The sequence below is a fragment of the Talpa occidentalis genome, unplaced genomic scaffold (genome assembly GCF_014898055.3).
Source record: "Talpa occidentalis isolate TD23 unplaced genomic scaffold, MPIMG_talOcc4v2.1 talOcc4.4, whole genome shotgun sequence".
Taxonomy (NCBI): domain Eukaryota; kingdom Metazoa; phylum Chordata; class Mammalia; order Eulipotyphla; family Talpidae; genus Talpa; species Talpa occidentalis.
In genome coordinates, this window is record NW_023604295.1 from 95833556 (window position 1) to 95844822 (window position 11267).

An 11267-nucleotide genomic window follows, 5' to 3' on the forward strand; every position below is an offset into this window, starting at 1 on the left:
GAAACTTACCATCCAAAAAAAAAAAAAAAAATCAGTGTGCTGTAAAAATAAAACTAGTTAAAAATGGACTTTTATAAACCTGGAAAATCAGGATTGTCCAGAAGTTCTATAAATAAAAACGTGTTGCCCCTCAGAGGTCAGGAATAATGATGGTAAACAAAATACTTTCCATATCCTGAAGTCCAGGGCATCCTTTTATGAATAAGAAAATGTGAACTTAAAGAATTGCAGGTCCTTTCTTTTCATGTTCCATCTTTATTTGAACAAAGACATCTCACAAAGAGTGATCAGTGCTCATTTCCCTGTATTCAAATAAGCTGTGGGCTTCTGGCGTGTTTGCCAGATGACTCCTAGGGCAAGGCTAGAACAATTCAAATCTTGAATCCAATTTTCTAGTTGCCAGGATCTGATAGTATTAATAAATAACTTAATATTATATAAACAATCTCTTTTGCTTTGAGTTTGATATTTTGCTTTTACTAGACGATAACTGTGTCAGAGAAATGATTATGTTTTTTTAAGCAGGAACTATCTGTCACAATCTGACTAAGAGGAACATGAGGGAAAATTTAAATGTCACTTTAGGCAATATCTCCACATTATTTCCTAAGAGACTTGATAATGTCTCTAGGGGCGTGGGAATTCAAGTTCCTTGATTCTAATTATTGTGTTGCAATTGCCTCACTGTATACCCACAGCGTAATTACTTTTATACAAATTCATTATCTCTAATGCATTGTATACAAATAGATAATTCTGCCTTCTGGGATATTATGCAGAAAATGGTCTTTTAGCTAAATGTTGGTTTGGGAATTAGGAAATCTCCATATCAAGCACACACTGTGTTTCAACTTCCTGCAAATCACACAAGCTTATATTAGGTAATGATCTTTCTGTGGCAAGAAACAGAAAGCAAACTCAATGGACTTAAACAATAAGGAGAATTTATAGATGAACACAGTTAAAGACCAGAGGTTACTGACTTTGATAAGATTTGACCCAGGGACCAAACTTTGAAAAGATTTGACCCAGGACACATCTTCCTGGTGTACCAGTCACAATTTGGGAGGTTAAGAGAGGCCTCCAAGACCATTCACAGGCCTAGGTTAGATGATTAGATGATCTCTAAAGTGGATAAAGGATCCAATTCTGAACATAGATTTACAACATTATTATCTGACTGTGACATTTGAAAACAGCTTTTCTTTCTTTGGCGGAGATCACATCTTACCTAATTTGAGGGAAGGGGTAGTTATGTAACAGGGTAAGGGAACTCATGAAAGATTCGTGATGAAGAAACCAATACCTCCAATTTGGCAGAGCATCTGTTCCTACCCTGTTCCAGGTTCCAGCTTCCCTGCCCTACCGAAGAAAGGGTGGAGCTGAGCAGGGAGAAGAAGCTGAAGAGGAGATTGGGAGAAGGAAGAAAGATAGGGAGCAAGAAAAAGACCTGGAGGAGGCACATGGAGCAGAGAGGCATGTGAAGAACCTGCACTTGCTTCTTGGCCTTGGATTGGTTGAAACAGACATGGGTGAGAGACCTGTGGGAAGTTTAAAAATGGCAGCTTTTATCTTGATTTTGGTTTTGCTCCTTATGTCCCAGATGTGCTGGGCCACTTCTGTCCCTTTCTTATGGATCCCCACCAGGAAGTGCCTTAGACTTTTGGCAGGTTTTTGGACCTCAGTGGCCCTCCTTTGGGCCAACCCTGTTTGGTTGGACATTTTCTCACGAGGGCATGGGTAACTTTGGGTGCTTGTTTTGGAAACATTCTTCCCCTTTTCTGTATTGCATGCTAATTGTATTAAAGTTTTTTTTCATTAAACATCTTGTGCACTAGAGTCTGTTTTGTCTTGATGTGGCAGATGGCAGAACCTATTTATTTATTTATTTTTAAAGATTTATTTATTTTACGCATACAAGAAGTGGAGTACAGGCCAGAGGTGTGTGTGGGGGGCGGTTAGAGGATTTAACAGAGATAGAGTGGGGAACAGAACAGGCGGATTGACTGAAATACACTGCTGAGGGGAGCAGCAGGCAAGTCAGGAGAGGTCTACTGTGCCATGTGGGTAGCTCCCTGGCCAGGGATCGAACTTGTGCTGCAGTGGCTGCAGATAGCTTCATAGGCTGCATCTAACCCCTTGCACCACCAGGGGAGGCCCTGGTAGAACCTATTTAAAATAGGCAGGTTTGGGGGTTCTGGGATGCCCCTCACCCTGCCCTGGAACAGTTACAGCATCTAATGGTTCATAAGTGCCACCCAAGGCCCAGCTCAAGTTAGATCAGAAAACTTAATCTCTCTAGCATGTGGGCTATATAAAATAGGAAGGGACAGGAAGTGTTCATATATTTTGGATATTCCCACTGACTGAGCGGAAGCAGCAAGAGAGATAACAGAGGATTCAGGCCTCTTCCAAGCTCCCTTTGAGAAAGCAGCCTTTGGAAAAACACATGAGAAAATAAAAGACCACACAACCGAAATGTTTGCATCCATACTTTGTGCCTGTAGAAAGTATTCTGAAATAACTGAAGTTACTACACACCTAGAATATCATCTAGGAAAAAACAGAGGCCTCGGTAATTATACCATCGCCTGGGATGAAGACAATTCTTTCTCTCTCCCTCTCTTTAAATTTGTGGACCCTGAGGATTCATTTATATCTATCTGCTTTACCAGGGGGAAGAAATGTTTTGGTATTCAGTAGGACACTCTGATCCTCTAGTGGAGACTTTGGAACTTGTTCTAGTAACTTGCGTGAGGGCAGCAACGCATATAATAAATTTGGAATGTGGGAGAAGAAATGGAAAAAGGGAGACACATTGGAAAATTAGAGAAAGACAGAATCAGGCTTTGTGACCTCACTTGGAAAAAAGGTGTCCTTTGATTCTTACCAAGATGTGACTCTCCATGTCTATAGTAAATATTTTAGTGAAAGTCCCTTAGGTGTCATTGAAAAAGAAAAGAGCAGTACATGAAAAAGGTGGTGTTTATTTCTAAGACAAATGCAGATTGATCAGGAAGAAACGCACGTCCAAGTTCTGTACCCATCTTGGTCCCCTGCTCACTTTCAGTAGGACAGCCCCCAAGGGCATAGCTTCTGAACTGACACATCCACTGTGGCCCATAGCCATGGATTCTCTCCAACAGGCTAGTACCAGCCTAGATTAACTTCCTTTTGTGTTTTCCAGATTAACAAATAGAGTTGATCCTCAAATGGTTACTTTGGAAGTTAGAGCAAAGTCTCTTACTTGCAAGTCTTTTGAAAGAGGGGCTAGGGCATATTCTTTAGGTACTTTGGACTTCTTGAAGAAGTCAATTCTCTGAAGTTAATGTAGTTTGATTTCTGGAGTTAACTTGGTGGTTGGAAGGGGGTTTACATACATGCCTTCAAAATTTTCACCAGAGTCAGATCTTTTTAGAACCAGGAGGTCTTTTTTGACCCATGGCTCTAGCAGTGGTATTCAGTTTTTCTGAGCCTGATTGAGATTCTAAGCAAGTAGTTTATTTGTCTGGTATAATGAACTCCTCTTGGAGCTGCTGCTAGGCTCTTAACTACGACCACCTCCCACCAGTACTACGTCCAACTGTAGACAGTGCTTGTGGGCAAGAGGCCTGCAGAATCCAGGCCAGAAACTCACTGACTCAGGAAAGAGTTGGTTTTGCTCTTACCTGCCATGACCTTGATCTTGGCTTCCAGTAACCAAATATCCGCCCATCTTCTTGTTCCTGGCTGTCTCCTGTTCCCGAGTCTTTAGTATTTTGGCGTTCCTCCCAGTTTCTCAGTGAGGTTATGGTCCCCTATTTCCTCCAGTAACTAGATTTGTGTGATTTAAATTGCTATGCTGAATCATCTGATATAGTTCATCCCTCCTTGACATGGAATCCTCATTTAACAGTAAGAGTGTTAATATTTTCACTTGGGCATATGCAAGAGGAGCTTAAATATCTATGTGATATGGACAACAACCAGTACAAATATTTAAATAAAATGTGAACCGGGGCCTCCCTGGTGGCACAAGGGGTTAAGCACTGCACTATGAAGCAATCCGCAGCCTCTGCAGCATGAGTTTGATCCCCGGCCAGCCAGGGAGCTACCCACATGGCGCGGCAGACCTCTCCTGGCTCACCCGCTGCTCTCCTCAACAGTGTACTTTGGTCAATCTGTCTGTTCTGTTCCCCACTCTGTCTCTGGTGGATCCTCTCACCCCCCACACCTCTGGCCTGTACCCCAGTTCTTGTATGCATAAATAAATAAATCTTTAAAAAAAAAATAAAATGTGAACCTGCTGAAGAATATGGTCAAGAATCCCATGTTAGTTTTCAAGAGCGATCAAAAACGTAAGAAATAAGAATCATAGTTATAACAATTGCCATAATCATCTTGCTGTTTCAAACAGGAAGAAGAAAACCACTACATTCTGTTTTGTCTCTAAGTTAACTTGGCAGGAAAAAGGAAATGTGTCACTTTGACAATGAGAACTTGTTTGGAGCATCTTTTTCTGAAAGACAGTGTTTTTTGGTCTCTATTTTATCACCAAAATGACTGACTACAGTATAGGATTTGAAAGAAAAAATTCCACGGAGGGCGGTTGTGGGGGCAAAGACAGGAGGGGAACAATGGTCTAGGGTAAAGGACTATGGGTGTTTGGATGGTAGGTGTGAAGCGGTAACATACATCTGCGGGAAATACATCTATTCCCCTAAATCACAAGCAGTGTTTAAAACCAATGTTACTTCAGTAAGGAAAAAAGAAAGAAAAAAGTAAAATTCCCCTCAGAGATGGTATAGAAAAGCATCCAGTTGTAGTACCAGGAATATCCAAAACCAACAAGTGAAATGCAAAAGGAACTTTTCCTGGGCTTTGAAATAATTGATATTACCTAGGATGTTTATTCTGTAAAAATTTGATAGCATTCATGTATTTTAGTTAGAGCGCTCTCAACTGCCAACAACAAAAATCAAAATCAAAGAAAAGTGGTTTACACAATAAGAATACCTTTTTCTAGGAACTTTCCTGCACTGTTGGTGGGAGTGCAAACTGGTCCAACCACTGTGGAGAGCTGTGTGGAGATTTCTGGACCTACTAAACATAGAGCTTCCATATGATCCAGCAATTCCACTCCTAGGTATTTACCCAAAGGACACAGAAACATCAATTCCAAAGAGCACCTGCACCCCTATGTTTATAGCAGCACTGTTTACAATAGCTAAGCTTTGGAAACAACCCAAATGCCCAAAAATAGATGACTGGATCAAGAAGATGTGGTACATATATACCATGGAATATTACTCAGCATTCAAAAAAGATAAACACATGCAATTTGCAGCAACATGGATGGCGCTGGAAGGGATCATGCTCAGCGAAATAAACCAAAAAGAAAAAGAAAAATACCGGATGGTCTCACTCATAGCAGGAATCTAGAAAACTTAAATAAGGGACCAGGAAAATGAATATAAGAAAGTGAAAATCAAAATCAACAAAAAACTATGAATCAGAGACACTTTTTGGGGGGTGGGGGGCGGGAGGGGAAGGATTGGGGTCAGAATGGGGCGTTTGCAATTGTATGGGGGAATATAAAAATAAAATTTATTAAAAAAAAAAAAAAAGAATACCTTTTTCTGAGGAAGGGTTGCATCAGATGTAGGGTTGTTTTAGTGCAACATCACATTCCATCCAAATTCTGCCCATCTCATCCTCAATGGGGCAGATGTGTGTGCCCGCAGGGTCACAAGGTCGCTGCAGCAGCAGAGCAGGATGAGCCAGTTCCTCATACATTCTTCTTTATTTATTGAAGAAAACCTTTCCCCTAAGCAGATACACTACTCCCTCTTCTTTCAGCTCATTGGCCAGAACTTGGTCACAATGTAGTCACATGGTATATTCATTTATTTATTTTTAAAGATTTATTTTTTTAATTTATGCATACAAGAACTGGAGTGTAGACCAGAGGTGCGGGGCTAGTGGGGGAGGTTGGTGAGAACATTCACCAGAGAGAGTGGGGAGCGGAACAGGCAGACTGACGGAAATACACTGCTGAGGGGAGCAGCGGGCCTGAAAGGAGAGGTCTGCCACGTCATGTGGGTTGCTCTCTGGCTGGGGATCAAACTCAGGCCTCAGTAGCTGGTGATAGCTTGATAGTGCTGAGACTTAACCCCTTGTGCCACCAGGGAGGCCCCACATGGTATATTTAGCAGAGAAGCTTCCCATCTTTCACTGAGCTGTGGGACATTTCATATTATATGGGGTTTAGTTACCTCCTTGATGCTTGGTAAATATCCAACCTAGTGTGTCATTTGCACTTGTTTCCTTTTCAGAAGGAAGATCTTTGACAGACAATTATAAATCAGAGACATCCTGCAGGGGAGGAGGAGGGAGGAGCACAGGGGACTGAGATGATGGTGCACGGGTGCATTTGTGAAGGAAATTCTATGGGGACTACACCTGAGGGGGGGTGAAGCAAGCATTGTTTAAAAATGAACAAAGATGTAAAAAATATATATAAATAAAAAAAAAAGAAGGAAGATCTTTGACTCCCTTTTCTTATGCTATTCTTGATAGTTCAGACTTTCTATTTCTTGAGTCAATATGGTAATTTTCTATTTTTCTGTAAAATCATTCTGCATCGTATGTGTTTATTTTTAAAACATTGAGATAAAGTTGTAAATAGCATTACAAAACTTAAAATCTCTGCATCCTGTTTTCACTTCTAATGCTATTATGTCTTTTTTTGTTTTCTTTTCTGGATCCTACTCGCCAAAGGCTTCCTATGTTTTGATGTCAAAACAGAATTTAAGTCAATTGTTTTGGTTTTCTATTTCACATTATCTATTCTATCTTTATTAATTCCTTCCTTCTACTTTCTTTGGTTTGTTATTCTGTTTTAGTTTCTAGAGTTGAAAGTTAAGTTCATTTACTTTCAACCTTTCTTTCTTTCTGACATCTGGATTTAACATAATTTACTCCCTGAGAAACAATTTTGTTATGACTCGGAGTTTGAGATGCTTTGTTCTCATTGTCACTGATTTCTAAATAATCACACTGTCCCACTGGTGGGAGAATTGTACCTCCTTACTCCATTGACGCTAGACTTGGCTGTGCAACTCACTTTAGTTAACAAAATAGGAGTGGAAAGGAAGCCTATATTTTAAGAGTCACAGTGTGGTTCCACCACCTTTTTTTTCTCTTTCTGCAAGGAGACCAGCAGCATCTTAGAAAATGCTGTTCATGCAGCCTGCTTCCAGACTGAGGATGACAAGGAGAGTGGCAGCTGACCTGGAGTGGTAATGCTGCATTAATGAAAAATAAATCTTTGTTGTTCTAAAATCTTTATTTTTTAAGATTTATTTATTTATGCATACGAGAACTGGGGTGTAAGCCAGAGGTGTGTGTGTGTGTGGGGGGGGGGACAGTGAGAGGATACACCAGAGACTGAGTGGGGAGCAGAATAGGCGTATCGACTGAAATACAATGCTCAGGGGAGCAGCGGGAGAGTCAGGAGAGGTCTGCTGCACCATGTGGGTCAGCTACCTGGCTGGGAATTGAACCCGTGCTGTAGTTGCTGCGGATAGCTTCATAGTGCTGCATCTTAACCCCTTGCGCTACCAGGGAGGCCCTAAACTCTCTCTCTCTCCCTCTTTCTCCCTCTCTCTCTCTCTCTTTTGATGTGCAGTGACCTCAACTTTTTATTGACCTGCTCCCCAAAGGGTGCCCCACTTCTTCTGCTTCAGTGCTTCACAACTTTGGTTTCACTGGTCTCAGACAGCACTCTGCCATCCACATCCTGTGCAAAGTGGTCTTTTGGATGGTTTGCATGGAGTTGCTGATGTCTAGAGCATCACCAAGACTGAGTCTTCCCCAGCATCTAGCAGGTGGTAGTAGGTAGCCATCTCAGCCTCCAGCTTGAACTTGATGTTCAGCAGGGACTTGTATTCTTGTATTTCTTGTGAATTTCTCCAAGGTCATTCTCCAAGGTCTGGACCATCACTTCAGCTCTGTGAGGGTCATTTCAGTTGTTACACACTCAGTGCTCTGTGTGGTGATCCCTGTAGTGTTTTCTTCAATCTTCTGGGACCAGTACTTGTCCATCTCTTCTAGGTTCTTCTGACCTAGTTCATCATACTGGCCCCTGATGTTTGCCATAGTCTTGGCTGATTACCTGAGATTTGGGGACCTCTAATTCCATAATCAACTGAATGTTGGCAATCTGGGCTTAAAGCCTTTACTTCCTCTTTGTGGTTCTTCTTCATGAAGAGTAGCTCCTTCTTGAGAACCTCTATCTCTAATTCCCTCTCAGTCGAGTGGTGTCATCAATGACCTTGTAGAGTTCATGGATGGCAATCTCCACAAACTGGCATATGGATGTTCCATTTCTTTCTTGACTCTGAAGTCATCAGCAGCAAGATGGGCCTTACTAATCTGAGGAACGGTGCTGGCATTGTCCATAGAATTTGCAAAGATCTGAGCCTTCTGTTGCTCAATTGTCTTGAAGTAATGTCTCCAATCTCTGAACTGGAGTCTCTTCTTCTCTAGGTGTTCAGGATTTTGCTCCCCAGACTCCAATTACTAGCCTCTAGGATCCTCACCCTGTCTAGATAAAAGGCCAGGCAGTTGTTCAGGTCTTGCATGATCTCATTTTTGCCCTGGATGCTCCCCATGCCTTCCAGACCCCTGTCCAGAGCCCTGGAAGCTGGCAGAGAGGGACACCGAGATCTGGGGAGATGTAGACTGGGCTGCTGACTGGCTGGACTCTGTGGCTGGGCAACTTCATAGAGACCAGGGACCATTAGTTGGTGGAGAGGTGGAGGGGTGGTGAAGCTCATGCTGTTTGAGCACAAAGGTGAGAGGCCAGGAATCAGATTGGGGTTACTATTCTAAACTCTTGATGCAGGGCCTCCCTGATGGTGCAGGGAGGTGCACCTCCCTGATGGTGCAGCGCTATCAAGCTATGGCCAGCCAATGTGGCATGAGTGCGACCCCCAGGCAGGGAGATAACCCACATGGTACAGCAGACCTCTCCTGTTGTGCCTGGTGCTCCCCTCAGCAGTGTATTTCAGTAGATTTGCCTGTTCTGCTTCCCAGTCTGTCTCTGGTGAATCCTCTCACACTTTCTCCAACCCCGGCACGCCTGGCCTACACCCCAGTTCTTGTATGCATAAATAATAAAAAAAAATGTTAAAAAAACAACTCTTGATGCAGTCAAGTCAGTATGCGTTCTAAAGAATATGATGAACTTCCTACATAACCAAAAATGACATTTTTCACATTTAACAAAACTAGTGATGATTTCTTCTTATTACCTGTTACTTAATCCATATTCAAATTTCATTGGTCCCCAAATGCTCTCCAGTTGGTTTACAGAAATCATGAAGCAATCCAGAACCAGAGGTTCCATTTGATTGTTATGTTCATCCTCTGCCCCCACCTTTCCGGGGGGGATATCATTAGTTTATTATAAAAGAGAGATGTGGAAATTATTTACATGATGAAAGATTTCAGTGGAACAGGCACCTTCATGTGATACCATTTGAACTGTGATTTAGTCTATGTACTTTCTAGCAATATCAACATCTCAAAATAATAATCCTTATGTTATAGGGCAGCCCCGATATTGAACGGGTTGCCTGGCTGTGGGTCCTCACCCGCGCACTTAAAAAGGACTTATTAATACTCCACTACAGGCACACACAAAAGGTTAATAAAATGTTTATTTGCAAGGGAAAAGGAAATAAGGAAAATGTATAACTCAGGGAGAAAATAGGGAAATAAAGTCTTTAATGCGTCCTACCCGATCCACCAACCTGGAAACCCAAAGGCACTTTCAGAGCTGGCCGGATGCTCCTAGCTGGTAGAGAGCCAAATTGGGGGACCCCTCCAAAGCCCACGTGTCTGCCTTATATCAACCTGGCTGCTTAACCCCACCCTCAAGGTCCCAGCCACTTCCCTTTGGTGGTAATGGGATTTGGTGTTCCCAGTGTCTTTGGCTTTGGCCTGGGGTGGGGGTGGAGTCCACAAAGCCTGTATGGAATTAGCTTTAGGACATCCTTTTCCCCCCTAACATTTATTGTCTAGAACTACTCTGGTGCTTCCATATTTTGGGAGAAGAACTTTTTTTTTTTTTTTAAAGATTTTGTTTGTTTATGCATACAAGAACTGGGGTATAAGCCAGAGGTGTGTGTGGGGGGACAGTGAGAGGATTCACCAGAGACAGAGTGGGGAGCAGAACAGACAGATCTACTGAAATACACTGCTGAGGGAAGCAGAGGGTGAGACAGGAGAGGTCTGCTGCACCATGTGGATTAGCTCTCTGGCCAGGGATCCAACTCGGGCTGTAGTGGCTGCAGATAGCTTCATAGTGCTGAGACTTAACCCCTTGCGCCACCAGGGAGGCCCATTCTGGGAGAAGAACTTTGTCTCCAACTTTCAATAACTGGTTGAATCTCTGCACCTTTCCCTTTAAAGCCCCATCCAATAGCTGATACTGTTGCTTGAAATTCGTATCCTTGAGATTTTCTGGAAGCATGATGCCTCCTTTGGTTACAAGTTGGGCTGCACTTCTTTTAACTAATACAAAGTCAAAGTGCAGAAGAAACTTTCTGGATGTCTGAACTGCCTTGACTTGGGTGGCCACAGTTCTAACTACTATGCTTTTGAGCTTTTCTTAATCTAGAACATTCCTTTTTCCTATTACACTGATTAGTTGAAGAACCCAGACTAGTCGTCTGTCCTGAAGAATGTGCTACCTTTTAGATTTGTTTGCTTCCCCATATTGTTGTTGAACTTGTGCCTCTCACCCTCATAGTTCGTGTAAATAAGTTAGATGTAAACATGACACTTTTTACTAGAATACAATAGATGAAAGGTTGTATGCTTCCTATTGTATCCCATCACAAGACATCAAAGATGGTTACCTCACCCTTAGTCATGCTAATGGGTTAGGTGACTAACAGGTTAAGATGGGCACAATCTGCTCTATTATGTAGCCATTCTTTTATCTTTGTCACCAGAGTGTAGCCAAAATGTTACACTTTGGTACCATATAAATAATGAGCACCCCCTTCCTAGAGGTTTTAACATCGGTTGATAACCTTGTCGGAATCAATAATTTCAATTGGGATTATAAAATGATTCTTCTGTAAAATAGAGCTTTCTCTTCCCATGTGGGAATATGCATTCAGTTAACAAATATTTATCATAAGATGAGATGATGGGGCAATAAACATTAGCTATCAAACCATCAGTGTTATTAAGATACATATTAAGGTACAAGA

At 42.1% G+C, this 11267-nt stretch overlaps 1 pseudogene; it reads right to left on the minus strand.

The window, feature by feature from the left end:
• Positions 1-7723: 7723 nt before the first annotated feature.
• Positions 7724-10922, minus strand: LOC119258201 (keratin, type I cytoskeletal 18-like; annotated as a pseudogene).
• Between the last annotated feature and the right edge of the window lie 345 nt (positions 10923-11267).